At 42.1% G+C, this 11,289-nt stretch overlaps 1 protein-coding gene across 5 annotated transcripts in view; it reads right to left on the reverse strand.

Annotated features, from left to right (window-relative positions):
* The window catches only part of RABGEF1 (RAB guanine nucleotide exchange factor 1), a 69,015-nt gene extending 57,755 nt beyond the window's left edge, over window positions 1-11,260 (reverse strand). For 2 of the 5 annotated variants that reach the window (XM_077908344.1, XM_077908342.1), the window contains exon 1: window positions 10,909-11,047. The gene's annotated coding sequence lies outside the window, so the exon portion shown is untranslated. Of the gene's footprint in view, window positions 1-10,908; window positions 11,048-11,241 lie in introns of those variants that run through there. The other 3 variants (XM_077908340.1, XM_077908339.1, XM_077908341.1) reach the window with 3 other exon arrangements.
* Window positions 11,261-11,289: the final 29 nt, after the last annotated feature.

Below are 11,289 nucleotides of genomic sequence, written 5' to 3' on the forward strand. Positions count from 1 at the left end.
CCCATGATCAAGTCCCACATGAGGCTCCCTGCATGGAGCCTGCTTCTCCCTCTGCCTATGTCTCTGCCTCTCTCTCTTTCTCTCTCTCTCTCTCTCTCATGAATAAACTTTTTTAAAAAATAAAAATTAATTAAAATAGATGAAAAAGGGGGAAAGGACAGTTTTAAAATGAAGAATTTTTTTTTTTAATTTTTATTTATTTGTGATAGTCACAGAGAGAGAGAGAGAATGAGGCAGAGACACAGGCAGAGGGAGAAGCAGGCTCCATGCACCGGGAGCCCGACGTGGGATTCGATCCCGGGTCTCCAGGATCGCGCCCTGGGCCAAAGGCAGGCGCCAAACCGCTGCGCCACCCAGGGATCCCAAAATGAAGAATTTTTTTAAAAAAGATTTTTATTTACTTATGAGAGACACAGAGAGAGGGAAAGACAAAGGCACAGGGAGAAGCAGGCTCTCTGCAGGGAGCTTGATGCAGAACTCGATCCCAGGATCATGACCCCACCCAAAGGTAGATGCTTAACCCCTGAGCCACCCACGCATCCCCCAAATAGAGAATTTTAACTGAGAATTGTCATCTATAAGAATCGAACTGAAATGCTAGATCTGAAAAGTATGGTAACTAAAATTAAGAATTCAAAGGGTAGATTTAACAGCAGACCAGACTTAGCAGAAGAGAGGATTAGAAACTGGAACCCAAGTCAATAAAATACATCCACACTGAAGCAGAAGGAAAAACTAATAGGAAATACAGGGAAAGAAAAGTATAAAGAGAATCTGGGACATTGTGGAAAAGTCTATGGAATATGTAACTGGAATCCCTCAAAGGAAGAGGGAAGAATTAATAAAAATCAATATTAATGAAATTTTCAAAACTGAAGAGACAACCCACAAATCCAAGAAATTCTGTGAACCCCAAAGCAGAAAACACATACACACAGATAAAGCATACTTAAAGCAGTGATAATCAAAAACAAAGAGAAACTTTCAAAAGTAGCCAGTGGAAAAGCACATTACTTTCACAGTTACAACAATAAAACTAACAGCTAAATTTTCTAAAGAAATCATGAAAGCCTAAGACAAGAGAATGACCTCTAGAAAGTGCTTAAAAAAAAAAGAAAAGCCCACCTAGAATGTGGTGCTTAGTGACTACCCCCTTTAAAAATAAAGGTAGAATGAAGCACCTGGCTGGCTTAGTCGGTTAAGTATCTGACTCTAGATTTCAGCTCAGGTCATGATCTCAGGATTGTGAGATCGAGCCCAGCATCAGGCTCCACATTAAGCCTGCTTGGGATTCTTTTTTCCTCTGCCCCTCTCCACACCCCACTACGCACACACATTTTCTCTCTCTCTAAAAAGAAATAAAAATAATAAAAATAAAAAATTCACTATGGGTCCACTTGCACTAGAAGAAATATCACAGGAAATGGAAAGAAAATTCAGTCTATCTCAAAGAGAAACATAGAAATACAGAAGGGTCAAAAAGTAATAGAAGCAGTAAATATTAAAAAAAAGAGAGAAAAAAAAAAGAAGCAGAAATATATATGTAAATACACATGAATATTGATTACAAAAAACAATTTCTTACGAGTCTTAAAATAAAGGTAGAAATAAATGAGTAAAACAGTAATACCACAAAGCAGGAAAAAGACAAACTGAATTAGTAAGTAAAGTTCCAGCATTACTGGAGAAGTGATAAAAGTTATAATTTGTATTAGACTACAGTAAGTCAAGGGTGTATGTTATCCTTGCTAGAAATAATCACAAAAAGTATAGTAAAAGAGTATGTAAGCATTACTACAGGGGAAATATTAAATAATAACTGAATAATAGGGGATCCCTGGGTGGCTCAGCGGTTTGGCGCCTGCCTTTGGCCCAGGGTGTGATCCTGGAGTCTCGGGATGGGGTCCCACGTTGGGTTCCCTGCATGGAGCCTGCTTCTCCCTCTGCCTGTGTCTCTGCCTCTCATGAATACATAAAATCTTAAAAAAAAAAAAAAAAAAAAAAAAAAACCTGAAAATTAATCCAAGAGAAGGCAAGAAAAAAGGAAAAAGGAACAAAACTGTTGAGTCAAAAAGAAAACTTATCAAAAGATGGTAGATCTAACACCAAATATAGTGACAATCGCATTACATGAAAATGAACTAAATATTCTAATTTAAAAACTAAAATACAGGGAAAAAAACTAAATTCAACATCTTTCTAGGACAAAAAAAAAAACCTGAAAATATAAGGATGGAAAAAGATAAAGCATGCAACATTTACCAAAAGAAAGCTGGTAATGCTACAGTGATACAAAGTAGACTTTAAGTCAAAAAGCATTACTAATGATTAAAGGATAACAGTGCTAATCCACCAAGAAAAATCTAATGTGAGCCAAGTAGGCAGAAATTAGTAATCACTGGGAGCTAAGAATACTTTTTTTTTTTTTTTTAAGATTTTATTTATCCATTCAGGAGACACACAGGCAGAGACATAGGCAGAGGGAGAAGCAGGCTCCCTATGGGAACCTGGGATCATGCCCTGAGCCAAAGGCAGACACTCAACTGCTGAGCCTGGGGTGGGGGTGGGGGGCGGTTGCTAAGAATACTTTTACAAATGGCCTTGAAGACCAATGCAAAGCACTGATGGTAACCAATTCTATTCCAAAAATCTATATAGCAGCTCAAAGGGTAGAACTATACAATAACATAGAGCATAAATACCAGACATCTTTGCAATACAATAAATGCACACAAACATCTTATGTGAATTCTGAAATGCTTACATAAAGTAGTAAATAATTTTTTTAATTACAAAAAAGGGGGATCCCTGGGTGGCGCAGCGGTTTGGCGCCTGCCTTTGGCCCAGGGCGCGATCCTGGAGGGAGACCCGGGATCGGATCCCACGTCGGGCTCCCGGTGCATGGAGCCTGCTTCTCCCTCTGCCTATGTCTCTGCCTCTCTCTCTCTCTCTCTCTGTGACTATCATGAATAAATAAAAATTAAAAAAAAAAAAAAGAAAAAAAAAGGTAAGAGTTTTAGACAACAGAAACAAAATTAAGATGAGAAGATATTCTGGGGTAATATCAGTGTTTACTAGACTGGGTAGTTTGATAAAGTTACTAAAATTCATTAACTATAAAAACTAGACTTCCTGAAATTAAACCCTCAGAAAAAAGAAAAAAAACTTTATTTTTTTATTTTTTAAAGATTTTATTTACTATTCATAGAGACACACACAGAGAAAGAGAGAGAGAAAGACAGAGGCAGAGACACAGGCCGAGAGTGAAGCAGGCCCCACGCAGGGAGCCCCATGCGGGACTTGGGACTGGACCCTGGGTCCCCAGGATCACGCCCTGGGCTGAAGCCAGCGCTAAACCGCTGAGCCACCTGGGCTGAGGGGGGATGGGGGCGGACAGGGGGATGGACAAAACTTTAAAAAGTACTTAGATTCTTCTCTAAATATAGCTCCAGCTTTGACTGAAGAATGAAACTGACATCTTTGCATTACACTTACCCAACTGGCAGACACACCATCATAATCATTAGTGGTTGTATTTGGGGCTGGAACTGGTTGGGCCTAAAATCCAAACTCCCAATCAGTTTTTCTGTTAGAATCTAAGAACTTTAAACTTCAAAAGAATCTCAGCTTTTCTCTCAAGTATTATTTTAAATAAGTTGAGATTTTTATTTTCTAATTTACTTACTCAGTTACTAGATCAAAGTATTAAAAAGGCAAAAGTTTTTTCTCTTTCTTTTTCTCCTTCCTTCCTTCCTTTCCCTTCCTTCCTTCCTTCCTTCCTTCCTTCCTTCCTTCCTTCCTTCTTTCTTTCTTTCTTTTTTTTTTTTTTGATGATCCCTATAAGGATTGAAAAGTTCTTCTTTAAAGAAATAGCCTAGGAAAAAAAAAAAAAAAGAAAGAAATAGCCTAGGGACGCCCAGGTTAAGTGTTTGCCTTCAGCCCAGGGCATGATCCTGGGGTCCCGGGATCAAGCCCCACATCGGGTTTCCTGCGTGGAGCCTGCTTCTCTCTCTGCTTCTCTCTTTCTGTGTCTCTCATGAATAAATAAATAAAATCTTTAAAAAAATAGCATATAAACTCTTGTGGGTAACAACAATGACAAAAAAGTGTCTGCATTTTGTCCCCAGATATGTCCAAGAACAAGAAGTAGGCTCTCAGGAGAAAGTAGTGTTTACATACAATTGATATTCAAAGAATAAATACTGAGCAGTTAGCATATGAGTATGAAAACATTTTGCCATCTGATAATTCCTCATAGATAGATACTTAAGATGTATCCACCTGGGACAACTGGGTGGCTCAGGTTGTGATCCCGGAGTCCTGGGATCAAGTCCCACATTGGGCTCCCTGCAGGGAGCCTGCTTCTCCCTCTGCCTGTGTCTCTGCCTCTCTCTCTGCAGATCTCTCATGGATAAATAAAAAAAAATTAAAAAAAAAAAAAGAGGTGTCTACATGACTACAACATTTGAAACCCTAGACGAATAAAATCTACATACTTACCACACTACAACTACAATTTGCAGTGGCTAATTAATTTATACAAATAAAGATATAATCCAACTTGGTAAGTAGAAGCCAAGCATGTTACTTCCTCAGATACTAATTACAATAGATTTTACACATTTTATTTCATCAGCCTACAATTTTGTTTTGTTTTTTTTTTTCATATTTTTTATTTGCATTCTTCTTGTAATATCCTATTCAAAACTGTGGTCGCTAGCCCAAGTCATTTTTCAGGAACACGTTTAAAAAACAGTGTCAACAGCTCTATAGAAATGCAACCAAGAAACCACTAAGTTACATAACTACATTTAGGCAACAACAGTTCCACCCACTGTTTAGTGACTAAAGATGGATAAGGATGTTCTCTATTCTGCAGTTTCACAGGCTAGATCACAACTTACAATATATTGTAGGAACAACATTGTAATACTTGAAAAAAAATTTGGCACGACCTGAAATAGCTGCACATGAAAATGCACAATAAATAATGGTTTACTTATCTGTACAACTTTAATGCAATACAATTCCTAATAAAACAGAATGAAATTTAAGAACACATACACCTAGCAATGGCATTACAACAAAAGCATAACCTAAATTCATCCCAAATCATAGCAGTGAGATCACTGGCTGAAGTTTTCTCTAAAATATGAATATCAATCTCTTTTTCTAGAATGGTGTACTATCTATATTATTGTGGCGTTCCTCTAAATTTCCAACACAAATTTAGAGCAAACAGAAAGAAAAAATATATGTTTGTTTGTTTTGTTTTGTTTTTTTCCAGGTGGCTCAGCCGGTGAAGCCTCTTCCTTCAGCATAGGTCACGATCCCATGATCTGGGATCGAGCCCCATGTTGGGCTCCTTGGTCAGTAGGGAGCCTGTTTCTCCCTCTCCCTCAGCCACCTCCCCTGCTTGTGTTCTCACTCTGACAAGTAAATAAATTCCTTAAATATACATACATATGCATTTTAGATATAACACAGAAAATAGTATCTCCACTTTGCCAATCCTGATCGATGCTTAGAAGACTTTTTTTCCTCCAGCTTTACAGACTGTGGCCAAATGCCTTAAAGTTGTAGCTCCCTGACCATTATCTGGATAGGAAGATCCCAAATTGTTCAAGGCCCTTTCACTATGGGGGATTCTGATACTTGCCAATGTGCTTCCCTCTATTAACTGTGTATGTCTGGTCTCACCTTGTGAGCTCACAGTCTAGTCCATTGCAGGTACTGTAAGGTCATAGTTAGGTGCAGACCACTGATTCGGTCAGACTACCAGAGTTCAAATCTCCATCCCCTCTTGTACGACTTAAGTTACTACTCTGAACCACATTTCTTTACATTTTTAGAAGAGTGAGGGAAGAGGACAACGTTGATATAACGCTGGTCCATGCTAGCACTTGATAAATCTGAACTATTATTATTTAGGCAGCTTTTTAGCTTGAGCAAAATACAAATACACTAATTTTCTAGACACTTCATCTAAGATGAGTGGATCCGTTCTCATCTTAAAAATAAATTATATGCCTGAAATTTTCCAGCCAACGTTCTCTGTCCTGGAGCTAACAGCCCCCACCTAATTCTGGAAATGATCTTAGGTCTATTGTTTGGTATTCCTTAAAACCCATCTCTATGTGGAGGTGAGGTGACTTTCATTTAAGTATTTGTCCTTGTCAGACTCCTCCATTTTCATACTCCCATGAAAATAAAGCATACCTGCCAAAAATAATGCTCTGTGATTATACAACATAAAATAACAACATAAAAAATAGATGTACTCGAGGAACTTGTCAGGAAGCACAAACTCAAACCCCAATGCTGATAAATCTATAATAGAAAGCTCCACTGAAAACAAAATATTTATGGAAGGTAACCCGAAGAATGTACAATCCCCATCTACTTATCTGGATAATCTAAAACAGATCCTTAAATTAAATTAGTGTAGAAATCTAAGTACTTAGATCACATTATTTCACCAGCACCAGAACTACTTATACTGAATTACACTGATGTCCTGTCATCAACCTACACAATGAGGCAATGAGGATTTTAACTAATAAACAAAGTAAAACACAACACAGCCCTTTACTTAAGGATGTGTCGAATACAAGACTCAATATAAGGAGTCTCAGAATCCAATCGAGAAACTGGTCTTTTATCTTAAGGTCACTGAACTATGCAGCCGATTATATTTCTCTCTGAACTGGCTATTAAAAAGCAGTCAAATTTGTGGCCCTCTAATAAATACTTAAGACTTCAGTCTAAGTACTTTGTGTACAGATCTCATTCCATTTTAATGAGGATCTTACAGATCTGTTTTCTTTTTTTTTTTTCTTTTTTAAGATTTTATTTATTTATTCATGAGAGAGAGAGGGGCAGAGACATAGAGAAGAAGCAGGCTCCACGCAGGGAGCCTGATGTGGGACTCTGATCCCGGGACTCCAGGATTACACCCCGGGCCGAAAGGCAGGCGCTAAACTGCTGAGCCACCCAGGGATCCCAACAGATCTGTTTTCTTCTTAATTTTTCTCCCTCAGTGTTAAATTCATCACTCTTGTATTTCTGTACGTTCTCAATAACATGTATCTTTGTAAGCCATTATGAATCCTTTCTGAAACAAGATGTGACATAAGGAAACGACATGCTCCACTTAAAAAACACAGTCAGATATTTTCTTCCATTAATAAGCATTTTATGAGTTCGATTTCTAAAGACATTATTTTTTTTGTGCTCCAAAAGAAAAAAGAAATATTTTGCACAATATTCTGCAAATATTATAGGAAACTCTAACAACAGGAAGTACAAAAATAAAACTTTCATTATGTATTTTTAACTTTAGAGCATACAGAAAATTATAAATATATCCCATGCAAAAATCCCCCAGAAGTCATTTTTAATTTTAAAACATAGACCAAATCACCATAAATGTAATTACAATTATTTATTCTGAATGGAAACTGAAGAGACTAGCTTCAAAAATGATTCATAAAATTTTTGTACAACTCCTTATGAGCTGGCCTGTGCCCACCACAGAGGATGCTGCCAACCACACTTAAGGTGAGACAACACATGGGCAGCCCAGGTGGCCCAGCGGTTTAGCGCCGCCTTCAGCCCAGGACCTGATCCTGGAGATCCAGGATTGAGTCCCACATCAGGCTCCCTGCATGGAGCCTGCTTCTCCCTCTGCCGGTGTCTCTGCCTTTCTCACTCTGTGTCTCTCATGAATAAATAAATGAAATCTCTTTAAAAAAAAAAAAAAAAAAAAAAAGGTGAGACAACACAGAATTTAGAGTCCCAAAGGCTCTTGCCTCATTCTTGCCTCACAGATTTTGCTACATTCCTGCTTCAGGGATTTCAGCAATCTCCTTGATGTCATTTGAGGAAAATAAAAAGCTTACGAATCTTAGTGTGTATAATCTAATCCATTCATGAACTCATACTCTGATCATTAACAGAAACATTAAAAACGTTCTACTATACAATAAAAATCACACTTTCTACCCCACCGGCAGGGACTTCATCAAACACAGGAATCTCACAATCTAACTTGAAAAGCAGCACCATGAAAGTACAGCTTTTTCTCAAAGCATTTTAGGAGTTTTATCCAAATATCAAACAAAATATAAGTTATATAATGTCAAGTGGGGGAAAAAGATAAGTCCACTGTTGTTTCTCCTCTAAGTGTTTATTCAACAATACTCTAAATTACTTCCAGGCACTCTATAGTCATATGAAACATACATAATCTTTCTACAATGCCTTATGAAGGAAATGAGCATTTAATAAGACTTTCAGGGCAGCTCAGGTGGCTCAGCAGTTTAGCTCTCTCTGTGTGTGACTATCATAAATAAATAAAAAAATTAAAAAAAAAGATTTTATTTATTCATGAGACACAGAGAGAGGCAGAGACACTGACAGAGGGAGAAGCAGGTTCCCCGCAGGGAGCCTGATATGCAGGACTTGATCTCAAGACCCTGGGATTACCACCTGATCCAAAGGCAGATGCTCAACCACTGGGCCACTCAGGTGTCCCAGTATTTCTGTTCTGAGTCACAGAATTGACAGGTGTGTTACACAAGTATCTCCCACATTTTAGGGATCATCTCTGCTACAGATATTTACTTTGCAACCAGTAAAAACACATGTGCCAAAAATTAAACTTATAGTCAAGACTGAAATTCTTTATCTCTAGCCAAGGACTGACACAAGTAAATGAAACATGCTCTCAGTTCTCCTATATGTAAATACTGAAATAAGTACTGATGGAATTTTTTTTTCCACTGAAAACCAACTTCAAAAATCAATGAATTCTCATCAAGTTAACAAGTACTCACGAACACTTGTGAATGCCCAACTTGGACTGAGCATACAGATAAAAGCAGAATTCCTGTTTATAGAAGCTTACACATTAGCAGGGTCAGACACTTTTTATACAATGAAACAACTATTAAACGAGCATACAACTCCATTCAAACACTTAATGACCATATAACCAAACACTGTGCTGGGCACACACAGTCTTCATCAGCCAAATAGCAGCCTATGTGGAAGATCTACACAAAATTCCATTTTAATTGTGTAGGGAACCTGCTTAAAACTGTTCTCTGGTTTTTGTCATCATCAGATAAAAGCCCAAGCTCCTGCATTTCTGCCCTGCACTTTTTTACTTTTCAAAAAACACCTCTCTTAGGACACCTGGGTGGCTCAGCAATTAAGCATCTGCCTTAGGCTCAGGGCGTGATTCTGGAGTCCTGGGATGGAGTCCCACATCCGGCTTCCTGCAGGGAGCCTGCTTCTCCCTCTGCCTGTGTCTCTGCCTCTTTCTTTCTGTGTCTCTCGTGAATAAATAAATAAGACCTTAAAAAAAAAAAAAAAAAAAAGAACTAAAACCAAAAACCATCTCCCAGTACTAGTTACTGGCCTATTCTCCTGCTATTCCCCTACTTGCACCGTCCCACCCAGCCTTGCTGGTTTCAAAGTTTCTCATTCTTCAAGACATTTCCATAAAGTGTTCCCTGATTATCTTTCTTCACCCTCCATACCCTGCATTGTCTCTCCTCCTTGCTCTATCTTACCTCTATTTACCACTTTGTGTTGAAAATCTCTTTACTGTCCCTCTCTAAGTTCAAGAGAGAGGAAACATGATTGCCTGGAAGGTCAGTGCAATTTCAAATCCTGAACATGTCTTCTGCATAAGAACCAGTAACTCTTAAAAGTTAACGTTATTTATCATTAAACGGATTAACAATATAATCAAATTTTACCCGGACCGGCAAGCTTTCTTGTTACAACGATTTTGATAACAGATTTATTCATTTATTTATTTATTTATTTATTTATTTATTAATTAATTAATTATAGAGAAAGGCAGAGACACAGGCAGACGGAGAAGCAGGCTCCATGCCGGGAGCCCGACGCGGGACTCGATCCCCGGTCTCCAGGATCGCGCCCTGGGCCAAAGGCAGGCGCCAAACCGCTGCGCCACCCAGGGATCCCCCGATAACAGACTTTTTAAAAAGCAGTTTCGGGTTTACAGAGAGAAAAAAAAGTACAACCATTACTTAAATTCAAAAACAAAAACGCACCCAAGAGTTTTCTCATCTCAAACAGCACTCGCCTGGTGACGCTCACACTCGTGTCATCCGAAGGCAACGAGCTCCGCGGAGCCCCCCCACACCCGCCAGTCACGGGCCGGGTCAGGGCACCGAGGCAGCGCCGGATGCCTGGGAGCGCCTCTGGCTGCACTTCCAGGACAGGTATCACCCCTGCTCTCTCCCAGGGCGGTTCTCTGCCTCCGAACCCAGGCCCACGACTTCCCCTTCAAGCACGGGCCCAAAGTCAGGACAAGTGTTCCAGTGCTCGCACCACGGAAGCCTCCAGCCTTCCTGCCCGGGCCCGGGCCCGCTCCCGAGGCCCCAGGCCCCTGCCCAGGCCGGGCTGCCACCCGGCTCGGAGCCGTCGACCCGGCGGCCCACAGGTGTCCACGCCCGCCCCGACTCCGGGAGCCCGCGGTGAGGAGGGAGCCCGCCGCTGGGAGGCCATCCGCGAGGGTGCTCGGGCGGCGGGGAGGGCCAGGAAATGACAAGCGCCTGTCCGTCGGGGCCGGGCCGGGCCGGGCACAACTCGGCGGCGAGCGCCGGCAGCCGGGAGGCTGAGCACGACAGCACCGAGGCGGCCGACGACCGTCTGGGCCGGCCAGGGCCGCGCCAAGGGCCCGAAGTCGGGTCCGACGGCGGCTGGGAGCGCCAGAGCGAAACGGCCCCGGGCGGGTAGACGGCGCGGCCCAATGACCCAGCAGCCCCGCCCGGACGGCGCCGCCGCCGCCCCGCCGCCCCGCCGCCCCGCCGCCCCGCCGCCGGGGCCGAGAGCCGCGCCAGCGTCGGCCCGCGCGCGTCCGCTCCGTACCTGCTCCGCGGCTCCACGGGCGTCGGGGCCGCGGCTCTCGGCGGGCAGCTCGAGCGGGTCCCGGCTCCGGAGTCCACAGCCCGCCTCCTGCCGGCCCTCCCCCCTCGCGCTCCGCCCCCGGCGCCGCGAGCGCCCTCACGCACGCGCGCACGCGCGGACGTCACTTCCGGGGCCCTGGGCGCGCGGGGGAGGGAGGCGTCGCGGGCGGAGCGGGGTGGCGGCGGGGCGAAGGCTGCCGAGGGGGCTCCTCGGGCCCGTCGGGAAACGAGACGGTCTCGTCCCTCTCCACGTCAGGACTTTTAGCGTTCGAATTAGAGGCATAATGAGACTCACAAAATTAAATAATAGGCAGTATTGATGGTCGAGTCCCAAGTGGAATCC

This window comes from Canis aureus, chromosome 8, assembly GCF_053574225.1.
Source record: "Canis aureus isolate CA01 chromosome 8, VMU_Caureus_v.1.0, whole genome shotgun sequence".
In the NCBI taxonomy this organism is placed as follows: Eukaryota; Metazoa; Chordata; class Mammalia; order Carnivora; family Canidae; genus Canis; species Canis aureus.